This window comes from Cryptomeria japonica, chromosome 9 (assembly GCF_030272615.1).
Source record: "Cryptomeria japonica chromosome 9, Sugi_1.0, whole genome shotgun sequence".
NCBI lineage: Eukaryota > Viridiplantae > Streptophyta > Pinopsida > Cupressales > Cupressaceae > Cryptomeria > Cryptomeria japonica.
This window is the reverse complement of record NC_081413.1, coordinates 6,878,483-6,890,744: the sequence shown is the minus strand read 5'-3', so window position 1 is coordinate 6,890,744 and position 12,262 is coordinate 6,878,483. Positions and strand designations below refer to the sequence as shown.

Genomic DNA, 12,262 nt, shown 5'->3' with positions numbered 1-12,262 from the left:
CATATTCCTTTATCTTTTAAAGAGAACTTTAGGTCCCATTTAACCCACAGGAATCACCTCAATCATCATCCCTATTCTTCTAAGTGACTAATGCAACCCACTAAAGCTCCACTTCATCTTACTTTTTGTTCTTATTTGGAAAACTACCACTTAGTCACAATACCATTTAAAAGAGGGACAAAATGTAGACACCTAAATTTAATCCCATACAACTTTATCCAAAATTAACTAAATGGTTGAATTAGTCAGTGTTGTGACCTTTTAACACATCGCTCCATTGCGAATGGGAACCCCCCCTTTTTTTTGCTGCTTAGATTAGAAGCTTTGGTTGTTTTAAGGTTATCAATTCAACAATAATTTGACCTCTAGGGTGTTTTGCTCTAGGAAGTGTGCAGGGCAAGATGATTCAAGTAGACCTTGCAAGTTAAAGAATAAAGACCTCCTTTGGATGTTCAAATTTTTTCATCTCTAGAGAAAGCGAAATTCTAATGCAATCTGTTTGAAAAAAATTCCTCCACCAATCTGCTAGAGAGCAATGCATGCTAGTTCCTCCAAATAAAGAAGTTGATCAACTTTAGAGGACAAAAATGTTTGGTTTGAATGGTTTGAAGGATCAATCAACCATCAAGGTAAAGAGGATTTCAACTTACAACATCTTGCGAAGGCCTACAAATCAACCTAGGTTAATGAGGAAGCAAAACATTACTTATGTAAAATATCAACACTCAAAGACAAGGAAGGCCTACACAACAACTCAAGTTGGTGAGAAGGTAAAAATTTGCTTAACTAAAATATTATGCCTCAAAGACATAGAAGGGTGCAGATCAACCTAGGTTAATAAGAAGGAAAAATTTGCCTAAAGTCAAAATTTAACCTCCTAAAGCAAAAAAGAGGATGCACACCAACTTAAGTTAACAAGAAGGAGGATGTACACCGATTTAAGTTAGTAAAGAAGAAGGGCATGTATCAACTTAGGTTGATGTAGAAGGTAAGGAAGTCAACTCACATAAACATGGAAGGTAAAAGGTTAACCCCCAAAACATGGAAGGTGAAATTTTGCCCCCTTTACTTAAATAGATACAAGATAGATGTTGGGGGATGAAATTTAAATTCCTTGCAAGTTGAAGAAGAAAGACATGAAGCAAACTCAGCCTCACAAGCAATAAAGTTGAATTTCAAGAAGATAAAAAATTCATGAATGTTTTAGATAAGGTTGGCCAAAAAGTAAAAGAGATCAAGAAAGGTGAACTTAAACAAACAAGAAGAGATGTTTAATCAAACATAAGTTAGTTGGTCATTAATATGCATTCAAGTGATGGTGTCTATGCTTCTTGATGGTAATTTGAAAATCATTCAATTCCCTTAGGAGATTGCACTAACCTTTGTGAAGTTGTTCTTTGTATGTCAAAGCAAAGACTAGTTGAGTTTCATCAAAGTTGTCCTTTGTCCTTGCATTCTTAAGATTAGTTTAGTACCCTTCAACCTTTAACCTTTTGCAATTTTTTATCAATTATCCATTAGTACTAGTAAGCAAGAGAGCAACATTGCATATCATTCGAAAGATCAAAGCATTCCTTGAAATCAAGAAGTTCATCTCCTAAAGAACATATACATAAGAACCCTTGCAGGAGCAACAAATACATCGACCAATTGAGCTATCTAAACATCAATACCTGACTATAGAAACCTTGGAATCATCTTGGTTGATCATGTAATTTTGCATCTAGGAAGATTTTGATCAAGAGAGGATAGAATACCTTTGGTATTTTATTTTGTGTTAGATGTGTCTAAGAAACACATCAATAATTAGTATATTATTTATTTAGTCATTCCCTATAATTTAATTATCTTATTTCCATCTCACACGACTAAAATAATTAAATAATTTTAATATAATTTAATTATTTTCCTCCAACCTTTTTAGGAATAAATGAACCATTAAATGCATTTACCTCCTAAATTATTTTTTTTGCAACAAATTACTATTTAATAAATGCATATCTTTACCTTTCATTTCAAACAAATTCTATCACAATCCTTCAATCTCTTGTTAATCTTGAGAAAAATCTCTCATTCATTTTTCACCATTGATCTTCTAATCTCATCTCAACCATTCATCTTTCCTCCCAAAAATTTATAAATTGACATACTATGCTATGCAAAATCATCATCCAATTTTACATTTAATGAGAATAGATCACTTTTGAGCAAAAAGGCAATTGTATTTCAATCATTAGAGCAAATCATATTTGGCAATGGAGTCATATGGTAGCTTTGTTTTAAATCTTGCTTTATTTGCATAGTCTTTTTACTTCATTTTGTTCTCTATCTGAGGTTTGTGGTATTTTAGCATGCGAAGCTTTTGTTTGCATTTGTTTCCTAGTTTAAATTCTAAATTGTTACTTATAATTAGTTGTAACACCATTTTAAAGAGGGGTAAAATGTAGACACCTAATATGATCCACATCCTAACCTCATTTGATTCATCTCATCCCAGTATCAACTAATGACGTTGGCGAGGCCACTTGGTGAGGTCACAAATGGGAGAACTCATCCTCATTTAACAAAGTTTAGGCTCAAACACGCGAGTACATTGAATCAACGAAAGCACAAGCTTGTAATAGAAATGGGCCAATGAAGGTTTGAACCTTGGTGGTCACAATAACACCACCACCACTTAACCAACACACTATGAGAAGAACCCACAAACAAAATATTTTGATAATGTAATAACTGCACCATTATAAATGTATCAAAAATTTCAAAATATCCTTACATTGAATTGACTACCCCTCAGTCGTCTTATGTTATTGTAGCTCTAGTTAATAGACTTTATTATTCTTGCAGCCCACCTGGGCGTACAGAGGAAGGCAAAATTGTTCCAGAAAAATGATGGAATGGGTTGCCTAGTTTTCAATCAGGGACTTCTTTTTTGCATAAACAGTTATCCTCTCTTGACGACGAAGATGGCATGGGAGAAGGTGATACATGAATTTCCTTTCATGGAATGTTTGAGGTCTCACTGACCTCACCAAGAAGTATTCTGTGTGGGATACTTGAAAAAATTATCCTAGTCTTGATGTTTTGTGTTTGCAGGAAATTAAAATTTCCTCTTTCATGCTTTTTGCTACATGTCATGTTATTTGGCCAGATGGCCTTGATTTTGCTTCTCAACATGAGGTAGGACATGGCGATGTTGTGATTCTCCTTGCACCACATTACCATTCCTGCATTGTTGACCATGGGTTTGATCCTAATCATCGGTTGGTGTGGATCCTTATGTTAATCAAAAAGCATTCTTTTGGGATCATTAATGTTTATGCTCCCAATGATGTTGTTGAAAGATCTTCCCTTTAGCGATGGATTGTAGATTCAATGCCTCCTGCCACTTGGGTCTTGTGTGAGGACTTTAATATGGTTGAAGTGGTGGTTGATAAAGAAGGTTTAGTGCTTTCCTGTTGGACAACTGGTGAACATGAGGCGTGGTTTTATATGCGTAATAAATTGAGGCTTTTTTATACCACTTATTATTGTCATCATTTGCAAGTGGTTTGGTATACATGGAGTAATTTCCGTATAAGAAATGACAAAGTACTTAAACAATTGCATCGTGCCATGATTTTGGCTCAGTCCTTCTTTTTATTCAAGTCTTGTCATGAACTATGGTGGTCCCTGTCCTTGAGGTCACCTTGTCTGACCACTTTCCCATTAAATTTAGTATTGAGTGGTGTGTGGGCCCAACTCGTCCTTCCAAGACTCATTTTTTTATGAACACCTCTTTGTTAAGTCATTAGCCTACAATAGCTCATATTGATGTAGGAGCGTCCCTGATCTATGAGCAATCTTGCATCAACCAAAAATATCTCCTTTCAGTTTAGTTCTTGTTCAGTTCAGTGTACAATTTTATGTGTTCCTGTCGGTAGGTGTCGGTAGTTGCTTGCTTTTCACTGCAGACCCTATTTTCATTTTCCAAGCTGGTTCATGTGCTTAATTCCAGATTTTCAGTCCATTTGGATTCATTTCCGGCTAGTTATCGCTCCCGATTGACTGTTTCTAGGTTCTGGGACAATTCTTGTGCTTACCGGCTGGTCTTCTTTCATTTCACTAAGCGGTTTCTTGGTGTGTGGGTCTATTTGGAATCTTGTTCGATGTTCGTTGGCGTGTGGTTGACCTTCCTGATGATCCACATTTCTTGGTTGTTATTTTCCAGAAGAATTTCTTTCATTCTTAGGGCCAACCTAGTTACACATTTAATTTTCCTGCATTGGTAAATGTAATCTTTTGTGGCTGACCCAAATATGTTCCAGAGGGTATATATAGGGTATTATGTAATCATTTGTGGGAGATAGAAAGTAGAAATCATAATAAGGACTAAGATTCGTGATTAGTGATCGAATTGATTCTGAGAGTCCCGGATGGATTGTATTATGCTTGTAGCTTGCATGTGACCGGTTGACTACCAGATGTTCTATGATGATTGTATGATGATAACCGGTTGGTTGCTGAAGGTTCTAAGATAATAATATGATCTGTTTTTGTAATCTTGCTATGTTTTCTTGTTGCTTTTGTTGTGTTACTCTTGTTTCATAAGCCGTCAATTCTCTTTTGAGGGTTTACTGGTTATGGTTGCATGACATATCCAAGTGTGGAATCTTGAATGTCACCCATCTCATCAGTCTAGCTAGATTGTCTGGTGGAACCATGCTATTCAACGTACACCATGTTCTCTACATGTTTATGGTCAACAACTTGCTCTCTTCCGTTAACAGTCTTATGAGGCTACAACTTTGGGCCTCCAACGGGCCACAAAAGCCCTTGCTACCAACCCTTTCTCTATAGATTTACAAATCCAAGTGGGTCAACTTTGTCAGCAAAAGCAAATTGTTGATGCCCAGTCAGCACGCAGTGCCTAGATCAAGGCTAAACTTCATTGGTTAAAAGTGGGAGATTGTGCTTCTAAGTTGTTTTTTTGTCTCTTTGAGCATGTCACTCTTCCCTAGGTATCAAGAAAATCAAAGATGGTCAGATGGTGCTCCCAGATCTATCGAAGATTCTCCAGGCATTTATCCGCCATTATGATCAATTTTTCACAGCTTAAGCTTCTTCTCCCGTGTGAGATCAAGCCCTTCAATACTGCCTCCGTGTGGTTCCCCATCAACTCTAAGAGGCCCAATATAATTGATGTGAACAAATTCTCACCTTGGATGAACTTGAAGAGGTTGTCAACTCTATGGCAACTAATAAGGCCCTTGGCTACAATGGGTTTCCGTGTGAGTTCTATCAAGCTCTTTGGCTTTGTGTGGGTCCTAATCTTCACAAGGTCTATCTTGAAGCTTTTCATAACTAGTCTTTAGGACATCTTATCAACAAAGATAACATTAAATTTATTCCCAAACCTGGTGATTCAGAGGATATTTGTAATTGGCCGCCTGTCACCATGTTGAATGTTTCCTACAAGATTATTGCTAAAGCTTTGGCTATGAAAATCTACCATTTGCTCTCACTCGTTGTTTGTCTTGAATAAATGTGGTTCATCAAATCTAAGTTTATTTTGGATAATATCATTGCAATTTGGGAAGGAATGGAATGGGCTTGGTGCTTCGATCAGTCTGCTCTCTTCCTCAAGATTGAGTTCATCAAAGCTTATGATCGCATCAAATGGCCCTTTATTCTTGCGATTCTTGGAGCTCTTGGGTTTGGCCCGAGATTTATTCAATTTGTTCATATGATTTTTGTGGATACTTCTACTTGCATCACCATCAATGACCGATAGTCCTCTGCTTTCAAGCTCTTTTGGTCTATTTGTCAAGGGTGTCCTCTTGCACCCTCTTTGTATGTGCTTGTGGTGGAAGGGTTTGGATATTTGTTGGTAGATGCCATCTCTAAAGGGCTTGTTTGAGGCATTTCCCTGCTTGAGTCACTACATCAGCTTGTCAATGGTCACTTTGCTGACGACTCTTTTCTCACACTCCTTGAAGGGGAGAAAAATATAAAACAAGCCCTTAAATGCTTGGATATCTTTTGCTTGGCTTCAAGTTCTGCCATTTAGTGGAACAAGACCCAGTGTTATCGCAATCCTTTCTTCCCAAGCCTCCTTGGTTTTGTGAGTATGTCTGGAAGTGGATTGGGCATGAGGAAATCATTTGTTTCTTGGGCATCTCTTTTACCTTTCAGCTTCTCTTACTAACCTCTAGAATGTCGTTATGGCTAGAATTGAGAAGAAGCTTTCCTATTGGATTACCAAGGCCCTTTCTTTGGCTGGTAAAATCCAAGTTTGCTTGAAGATTTTAGCAGCCGCCCATGTGTATTACTCTTCTTGTTGGTTGCCTTTGAATGCTTCTTACCTCTGTCTGGAGAAGCTTCTTCATGATTTCCTATGGGCTTCTTCTAAGGATCACAAAGTTTTTCACTGTGTTGCTTGGGAGTTCTATTGTCTCACATAGGAATTTGGTGGGCTTGATCTCCTTTCCTCTCGGAGACAAGGTTTAGCCCTCTCTGCTAAATGGATTGTCCATGCCATTTTTGGCAATGCCTAAAAAATCATACTTAGGCATCGTATTTCTTCGAGTTTTCCTTAGCACCAACCCACTTGGAAGGGGAGTGGATTTCAAACCCTTCTTGTCATGCCAGAGACCATTCAAATTGAAAGGACATTTGTGGCCAAAAGTATTTGGTGTCTTGGGAAGTAGTCAAGCCCTGGCTTTGGTGGGCTAGATTTGGTTTTAGGGATGGCTTGTCCTTTAATAACCACAATCTATGGTGGTTCTCGCCTTCAAGGGCTTCCTCTGACTCACATTCCTTGGGTGTGTGCCTTATAGTTCCACAAAAAAGGCATTCACACTCCCAAATATTTGTTCTCTAGAGCCACCATGAATCTCCACACTTGGGAAGATGTTAGGGTTCAGTTTCGACTCGCTCGACCAAATCGCCAGACTTTTGACACGCTGGTGTTCTCGCCACCTCCGAAAATGTTACAAAAGTTGGGTGTTCATTCTATCAAGCCTTGGTGGAAGGATTGGCATTGGCATTTAGACACCACTTTTTTGTAATTACAAGTCGATGTTAGGTTATCGCTGGCTTTCTCCGTATTTGTCAATATTTCAAGTCCTCAATTTAAGGTGACAATTGCAGTGACCTTTATTTGTTTGGCAGCACCATTTTCAAATAATTTGGTCTATTATTATAGAACCCAAGTTGGCCCATTTTTCTTAGTGTATTCTTTTCCAAGGCTTGCCCCTGGGCTTTCGACTTTGGCATTTGGGGGTTTTGGACCCTAGATGCCCTTTTTGCGGCCAACCAGAAACTTTGAAGCACATTTTTTGGTTTTGTTGTTGTGCTCAACATTTTTGGATTTGGATCCTTGATTTATTCCACCCTTTTAAGCTTGACCCTTTTTCTTGGCACATGGTGCTCATAGTTAAAGGTTGGCCTTGTATTCCCTTCAAGTTTACCCAAATTTGGCTTTCTTTCATAGTGGAAATCCTCTTTAATTTGTGGAAAGATAGAAATGTTGTTCTCTTTGCTCACAATTCTATTGATACTTCTGTTTTGCTTTATGCTAAAGCTACTATTTATAATAATGTTATGTTGCAAATTCAAGTTCAGGCTAATAAAGTTGCTTTGGAGGTGGCTCACCTTAAGGAGCTACTTAATCATTGGGGCAATGCCCCTTACATTGTGGCTAGAGCTCATCCTGATGCCTCCACTTCTTGTGGCCAGTCACCTTCATGTGGCTAGCGACAGAGAAGTTTTTTTGCTTGTTGCTCCAGTTTTCCCAAATGCTAGGCCCCTCGTCGTCATTTTGGTGGCAAGGGTAGTTCGATTCAACGGTGCTATGCTTCTCCACCCCATAGGGCCTCTACCTCTGCTTGGCCTTCAGGAGGTGCAAGGCCAACTTTTGGAGGCGACATCAGTTGGCCTGCAGGTAGCGGCGTTAGTGGTTGACCCGATTCTTCTAAGTGGCTCCCTCCAATAGATTGACCATTTCCCCTAAAAGGGCAGAAGATAAAGAGGAAGGAGAGGCAAATGCTAATGAGGGGTGGTCCTTGCCTGATGTCACCACGAACCCCGTTGATGTAATGGGTAAACCGAATGACTGGGACCCCCCTCCGCCTTGTGGTGGGTGTGCGTTGACTGCGTAACTGTGTTGTTGTTTTATGGGTTGGGCCCTTTGTTAGTTTGTTTATGTTTCTTTCTCTTTGGGCTATGTCCTTTTAGATTTTGATTTCTAGGCTATGCACGTGAGACTTTAAGAGGTGACCTTGTGTCCCTCTAGCCTTTTTTTTTAATATGTGTACTATATTTTCTTATTAATAGATTCTAATACACGTATTCATAAAAAATAAACAAAAAGCTTAATTAAAAAACCACAATAAACCACTATATTAAAATTTCATCCTTTTAAATCCAATCCAATTATTTCTAAAATTCCTATAAAAATTATTACTGTATTAATGTAACGTGACTATCTATTCTCTCACAAGAAAGCTAAACGACAATTTAATATTAGGATGCTCTCTAAAACAAAGCGACACAAATTGGGCGGACATCACGAACCAGGATTAAGAAGGCCGGCTAGACTGCGGTTAGATTGGGTTCCGAACGTCAGCAAGAGTTAGGGTTTAAGTGCGCTACGGGTTAGGGTTTCATTTAGGGCTACAAAATATTGAGCAGAATCCCATTTTCTCAAACTCGTCTAGCGCAAGGAAAGGGCGTTCTTTGAAAATGTATTTTTCTGCGACGATCTTAAGGGAATAGTTGGAATTGGTAGGCTGGGAAGATTCAGTGCTGTTGTTTTTCCGAAACGGCAATGCAGTCTTCCCAGACCCCCCAATTCCTTCTATTTCAGTAAGTATTGTTTTCCTATCAACGATGGTATCTACTCTCTCATGCTTGAAATTATCAAGGGTTTACCTACTTGACTTCGCGGCCTGGGGTTTGCGATTTAGCCTGGTAGGGTTGGTTCTATTTAGAATTATTCATTATTGGATCTTAGGTTTTGGGTGATGATTGTACGCTGCTTCAGCACTATCTAGTTGGAATCGAACCGTGTGAGTGCTCCTCTTTCAATTGATATCCTGCTTTTTTCAAGAACCAGGTTTCAGGATATAGTTAGAAATTGGTTTTACAGTATTCTTATAATTTTAGGATTGATTTTGCATGTGATATTTTTTTTCTTTGTAGAAAGAGATCTTTTGTAACTTGTGATTCTTAGAAGTGGAGATTTTATGTTTTAATTCACCATTAAAGCAATTTATGTATGTATTTTTTTATTCTGAAAAGAAATTTAGTTGGTTTAGAGAAGGATGAACGGTATATTGTTTGGATCTGTTTGTTTTTAAAAAACAAATGGAATGCATGGAAGAAAAATATTCAGATTTGTTGCAAAAACTTTGTCTTCATCGATCCAAAGTTTTGAAGGTTAAAAATCTGACCTTTAGTAAAACAGCTTGATTTTTGTAATTAAAAAATTACGGATAGCATGAGAAACTGAAATTTTATGGATAAATAAGTGCTCCAAATCAAATTTAGGGCATCAAACAGCTCCAGCTGTGAAGGGTAGAGGCTTAGGGTTTCTCAGCTGCGAAGTGGCCGCAAGTATGCCTGGTTTCCCCAAGCTGTCGATTATCATGGTATTTATTTCTTGGCATCATTGTAAGTTCTTGCATTATCTTGGTTTATTTTTTGTTTGGCGTGGGGCGGGGAGCTCTTTGCTCAGTCCATTGTGCAGCTTTTGATGGTTTCGTGTTTATATTGGAATGTTTCTTGTGGTCTGGGTCGTGGAAGCTATTTAATGATTATAGCTGTATTTTGTCAAGGAATTAGTTTCTACCATCATTTATCTGATGCCAGGGTTAATCTTGTTCAATTAATTATCTATAATAAGATCTTAATTTGTATCTAAATCGTGATAAGTATTGATTCATCAAGCTTCTGTAGGAGTATGATATAGTTTTTGATTTGTCGATATTTCTTCTTCCACGATACTAAATTATGCCACAAGGAACTCTTAGAAAGAGATTGAAGATTATTAGAGGCCTCCTTTATGTTACAACTCTGAAGAAGCCAGACAATCTAAAACATAAATTACATTAGTAGATTCATCTAAATCATTAATTCTATATTTTTTAATCATTTGGATGTCGCTTTGACAATATTACATTAGACTTTAAAATTTGAACTTTTTAAATCTTATAGATTTTTGTTTTTTAATTTCTAATTCTTAAACACAGATTTAAAAAAAAAAATTAATTAGAGAAAGAATGAATTTTAATCATTGTAGGTTAATTGAAGAGTGCCATCAATTTTAGAAAAGTTCTTTTGAATAGTTAATGCAAAGTGTGATGAAAAAATTAGATGAGCACAAGACATTCAAACATAGAGGGCATTAGAAAGGATAAGAGGGCATTTGAAAAGGATTGGCGGATTGGTGAATGTCATTTTTATTAACTTGTCTCTATTTATTTTCTAAATAATGTTTTTTTTATTAGATTAAGAAAAAAAATGACAAGCTCACTAGAACCGTTGACTTGAAATGTTACAAATTCAGAGTAGCAAGATGCTGCATTGCAGTTACAAATTCAGAGCAGCAAGATGCTGCATGGTAGTTTAAAATTCAAAGGAGCAAGATGCTGCATAACAGCAAAATGACAGCTACAAGATGCACGAAACAACACAGCAGCCAAAGGAAGCAAAAATGAACAGCAGAATCATCTCCTTGCTTGCAGGAACAAGAAGCAAGGCTCCAGCAACCTCTATAATTCGAGTCAATCTCAACAAACAAACACACTTTTGTTACCAGGCCAAACTGTTGGCACTGCCTTTGGAATTGGATTGTTGCAATTATTTTGGAATTTCTTAATTTGAACTTACTTTTGTCACCAGGCCCAACTGTTGGCGCTGCCTTTGGAATTGGATTGTTGCAATTATTTTGGAATTTGTTAATTTGAACTACTTTTGTCACTAGGCCCAACTGTTGCAATTATTTTATAATTTCTTAATTTGAACTTGAATGTCCTGTAAGGTTCCGATACAGGAAAAAAAGACACCGAAAACATAGCCAAGCATGTACACCTCCAGATGAAATTAATGAGTTGTGAGAGGAAAGCCCAAGAGGTGTAGTTATTCAAAACCACACTTGAGGGAAAGAGAGTTGGGAGGGTGACAAATAGGGAGCAGCACAGTTGGCAAGCATGTAAATAAAATAAAAAAGCATGTTTTATATTCTCCTTTTGGAGTAAAAGGGGTGAATTGGAGGTGGAAAAATGAAGGGGAGAAGCTCAGTGATTGGTGTCTTGATTTGGAGCAACTTTCCAAGCTATTAATTGACGTTGAGGTTGAGCACTTCCAAAATTTGACGACTTGTTCCATTTTGCATAGTTGAGGTCGCATTTTAATTTAGAGTTACGTTAAGGAGCCAGCGAGACATTGGAAGGAAATGTCTATAAATGATTTTAAGAGAAACAGATTTGATACTTATCATTGCCAGCGAGACATTGGAAGGAAATGTCTATAAATGATTTTAAGAGAAACAGATTTGATACTTATCATTGTTGGGCTGATTTTAAGAGGAAAGGATTGAATACTTGTCATTTTGGGCCATCTTCAATCCTTTTAAGTTGTAATGGCATGGGGGTGGACAACAAACAAAAAAGCTTAGTAGTCACTAGCTATTGGATTCTTAGAAGAGGATAGGTTGAATTGTTATTTGAGTTGTTGCCAAGACATTCAATTAATATTAATTGGATCCAGCATATCATTAAAAACTTGAATTCCTATTTTAAACAAATGCTTCCTTTTCACAATCTTGAGAGGTTTGCCAATGGCTTGGACCAGGCCTGGAATTTGACAACCACCCCGTACTTGTCATATGAATTTTTTATGATGGTTTTGTTATTGCAATGCTTTTCATTTAATATTTAAAAAAAAAAATATTAATTCAAAAAAATATACACTTTAGACTTTTTTTTTTAATCGATAACTAGCATAGAAAACTTCCCCACCTAAAACCCACCCGACAACCCCTATGGGGCCAGCCTAACCAAAGGACTTGATGACATATCAATGGTCGCCTCTCTTCATCCAAAGGAGCCTCCGACTTAATTGGGGTTTGTTTGCGATGCAATTTTGCTTTCCGTTGGTCCCTACTCTCACACAAAATTCACAACTTCCCTCCACCCCTTTTCTTGCATCTTCCATCTAAGCATCCACAACTCGGGAGGTTGACCAAACCACCAACGATTGAACATCTCCCGTATCCACA

At 37.5% G+C, this 12,262-nt stretch overlaps 1 long non-coding RNA gene across 2 annotated transcripts; it reads left to right on the top strand.

Moving 5' to 3' along the window:
- The first annotated feature begins 8,542 nt into the window (after nt 1-8,542).
- Nucleotides 8,543-11,808, top strand: LOC131067754 (uncharacterized). 2 transcript variants are annotated; one of them, XR_009111869.2, is made up of 2 exons: nt 8,543-9,050; nt 10,573-11,808. It is a non-coding gene; the product is annotated as an uncharacterized LOC131067754 (long non-coding RNA). The 2 variants fall into 2 exon arrangements; XR_009111868.2 differs by having other exon boundaries at nt 10,550-11,808.
- The last annotated feature ends 454 nt before the right edge of the window (nt 11,809-12,262 follow it).